Raw genomic sequence first — 4434 nt, 5'->3', positions numbered from 1 at the left:
ACATTTGCCGATCCATGAACTTGCTTTATGAAGCGGAGGACGGGACGGTGAGCTTTCAGAGAACGCAAGGCTATGCATGGAACCCGCAAGAGGCTCTAGTTCTTCATGCACCACATCCCCATTTTCAGTATCCACCCCAAGGCGATGCGGGCCAATCCTCCTCTCAAGGAGGTGGTTTTCCTAACTTTCAAAGTTTACATGATCTTTTGCAGGAAAACCTCATGTGCACAAGGAACACCTACAATCTCGCCAACAACACACACCACCGGGTTGGAGCTATCGAACGCAACATTAACGATATACAAGATGATATCGGTAGCATCCGGGAGTACATGGCGAGGCACGGGGGTGGAGGTGATGGTAGTGATGAAGACATGGAGTAGGAGGCTTGGAGGAACAAGGGGTTGGTTGGTGATGAGCCCACAGGTTTAAGTGCCCTTCTATCTATCAAACAATTCATGGCCTGCGTGCCATTTGTCGAACAATTTACTTTCTCTAACTACTTTTTATCTTTGTTTTATTTTTACTTTGTGTTTGGATGATGCTTGACGATGGTAATTTAGGATGGTTTGTGCTCGTTTGGTTGGTATTTAGTGTTTAAACAGGTGCAATGCGAGGGTTAGAGTGCTAAACATTAGCACTTGCAGCCCCATGATGGAGAAACCGGGAGACAAAACCTATTTTTCAGGCTAACAGACTGTCCACACGGGGACGTGTCCAGCCGACACGCCCCCGTGTTCATCTCCCAGATCTGCTGTTTGGCTACTGACCTGCAATTTTTTTGCCAGACACGAGGTCGTGTCCAGCCAACACGCCCCCGTGTTCAGCTTCTGTAAGTTCTCGTTACTGGCAATTCACCACGGGGTCGTGTCCAATGGGCACGGGGCCGTGTCCAGGATGCCAGTAACATAAATCTTTGCTTTTTAACCCACTTTTATACATTCTAATCAACCAAAAACATTATTTTTGGACACATTGAGGACAATGTGTAATTTAAGTGTGGGGGGGATGCTAAAACCCTTGAAATTTTGCAAAATCCTAAACACAAGCCTTACACAAAACTCTATTGGAACCGCTAAACACCCCAATTTTTTTTTCAAAAACTTTTTTATTTTTTTTATTTACTTGTCTTAGTTTAAGTTGGGAATAACAAGTTCTAAAAAGGTTATATTTTTACAAGTTTACAACCGATAGCGTCGTGATAAAAAAAAGGAACCAACATAAGAAAATTATGAAACGGTATAACAAGTCTAGTTAAAAATTCGATTATATATGCTTGGTCACATTAAAAACCCATTCCCACAAAAGTGAGTTTTGAGCCTTTATTGAGCACAAAAATACACACATTTAGATTAAATGCTCATTTTTCGTTTCTTGTGTGAATAGCCGCTCGGTCCTTACAAATCTAGAACTTGCCACGACGATACATTCCCGGTCCTTACCAACTTAAACCCAAGTAAGTAAATGATGGAGGCATTAGGACTAACCATTTTTCTTTCAAAACCATTATTTTTCATTTTTTTTTACCTACCCAAAATCCCCCTAGATAGCCCCTTTGAGCCTAAACTTTTCATTTCATTACCCCAAAACCCTTTTTACCCACCAAAAACCTTTTTATTTTTAGTAACAAGTTCGCTTTTTCGTAAACTCACCTTTTTATGTGACGATAAAAAAAAATGATAATGATGAAGTCAAAAACAAACAAAAGCTATAAAAGCTTGTTTGGAGAAATACTTCAAAATAAAAAGTCACTAAAAACAAGGTACTTCACGAAAACCGACGCTTGTTACGATTTTCGCCCTTTTTACTAACCACTAACCAACCACCCACCTTTAAACCCAAGCCTTCACCCAAAAAGTCCTCTTGATATTTACAAAGGTAAAAAGTTAAAAAGGAGGAGGATTGATTGCTTGGCAAGCCTATGGAAGACGTAAGTTCCGTGCCGCTCTCGAGTGATTCACTAAAATATACATCTTCGGCCGAGTGTTGAGTGATCTCCCGTGAGGTATGTGAACTTGTATATAAATGGAATTTTACTAAGGCATGCTATGCCCAAATAAGTAATTTATCTTATGAAACGTTCAAAATAAATCATAACGAATAGGATTGTAAATAAATAAAAATAAAACCTCCAAAAACCTTGGATTCCCGACACTCTAGGACAAGCTAAAAAAAAAAAACTTCTCTTCTACCTATTCCATTTGGGAGTGCAAGCCACATTTAAAGAGTTTTGCTTGAGGACAAGCAAAAGTTCAAGTGTGGGGGTATTTGATGTGTGTAAAATGCAACATATAAATCACATCAATTAAGGCATAAAACTAACCCTTTTTAAGTACTAATGTTGGAAAAAGAGTGTTTTTGTCTTCCTTTTGTATTTTCAGGATGAAATGAGCTCAAAATCACAAAAGAAGCAAAAAGACAACTAATTCTACCATAAATACAAGAAAAGGAACAAAAAGTGGACTGCCCGGACCCTCAACGGCACTTCCCAAGGCAAAGGAGAAGAAACAGAGTCTGAACACGCCCCGTGTCCAGCGAAGCTTCCATTGCCCACCACGGGGCCGTGTCCAGCGAGCACGGGGGCGTGGTGAAAGTACAGCAGGCGCATTAATTGTAATTCGCAATTACAATTAATGAAGTGAGAGAATGTCAGACGGACACGGGGCCGTGTCCAGCCTTCTGTTCAGCCTATAAATAGAGGAGCTTGGCTTCATTCTCTCTCATCCCTTGGCACACCACCTCTCTCACACCTCATCCACCACCCACCACCACCATAACACCATCATCCACCACCATCATCCATTGTCCATCGTAGAGTGTGTGAGTTGTCTCGGGATCCAAGATTGATCGTAAGAGTTCTTGACAATCAAGGCCATGTTTGCCTAAGTCTCTTACATCACTTGGTGAAGACAAGTGTTTAGTATAATACTTTTTATTTATAATCTTTTGCACTTTTTATTTGGTTTTGTATTAATGACTTTAATAACTAGTTACTTATATTGAAGGTGATCTTTCCTTATCCTTTGTCCGTGGCGTCTTGGCATTATTTTACTGTCTATATAAAATAAAAGATTTTCACCATTCATATCTCCACGGTCTATATGGAGGTATGTTGGCTACCTGGTCGGGGGTTAAGGGAACGGTTTGGTAAGGGTCTTGCCCTTGTTCAGCGTTTAGAAGTCCTGCTTGGGACCTGGGTCAAATTTAGTAGGATCTCCTTCAATGCCCATAGGTATTGGATGGCGGGGATCCAAACTCTTTGACCCCCTCATAAGTTAACTACTATTAATACTATAACCCGGCTATTTAGGACTGTATCCCTGCTGACTCAGACTACTTAGCCGAGGGTAACGTCACCGCCAAAAGCGGGGCCTACCACAATTTGCATTAATAACTTAATTCATTATCTTTCAATAATCCGACCCTTTAGGATTGTATCCTTGCTGACTCAAACTACTGGGTTGAGGGTAACGTCGCCTTCAAAAGAGGGGCCTACTACAATAACTAAGATAATCTCTTAAACAAGTGCAAAAGTGCGAAAATATTCAAAGGTTATACTAATACACGTGTCGGATCCAAGTGATTCATCTTGTCTATCTGTTTTTATTTTATTTTTATTTTCAGCATTTAGTTAGTTTTTATTTTTCTTAGTTTAAAACATTTTTCTCACTTTTTGATTTGATTAGACGTTGAGGATAAACCGGTATTAAAAGCTCTTGTGTCCTTGGACGACCTCGGTATCTTACCAACACTATACTACGTCCACGATGGGTGCACTTGCCCATATGTGTGTTTAGTGTTAGTGAATATCGTGTTTTATAAATTTAAAACTTGGCTAAAAGTGTAAAAAGGGGCTTAAATATACATCAAAAATATAACACACTTCACGCACATCAATATCATCCAAGACCTAAACCTTAATATGATTCTAATGAGTTCACTACCCATGAAAAACATTAAATAACCATATTGGTTACCTAGTGTCATATGATGGTTATAAAGTCTAAAAGATGTTTATTTTCACGTAAACATATACTTTCGTTATACTAAGTTATTTCCACATTCTTAATCTTCCGTAAACGCCAAACTCACACACCTACGTTTCCTCGTGTAGAAGGACTAGGTGCTCCAAGCTAAATCATCCACCAAACTTACTCTCGGAACTTCCAAGTCAAGACTTGTAAACCGTGAGTATACTCGATCCCTTTTTCCCCTTTACACTTTGGGATGCAACATGTATACCTATTCAAAACAACTTTTATGCTTAAACAAAACATACTCTATCTATGAACGTGACATGAAACTATTATGAATATTTGCTATGCTTGTATGCTCTATGAACGATTTGGAACGTTGTATGCTCATTAACTTTGCTAGCCCACCTTAACAATTATAGCGCTATAGGATTAACGCCCCGCCCGCTATTCTAATTGG

The sequence above is a fragment of the Helianthus annuus genome, chromosome 13 (genome assembly GCF_002127325.2).
Source record: "Helianthus annuus cultivar XRQ/B chromosome 13, HanXRQr2.0-SUNRISE, whole genome shotgun sequence".
Classification (NCBI taxonomy): Eukaryota; Viridiplantae; Streptophyta; class Magnoliopsida; order Asterales; family Asteraceae; genus Helianthus; species Helianthus annuus.
Note: the sequence above shows the minus strand (reverse complement) of the source record.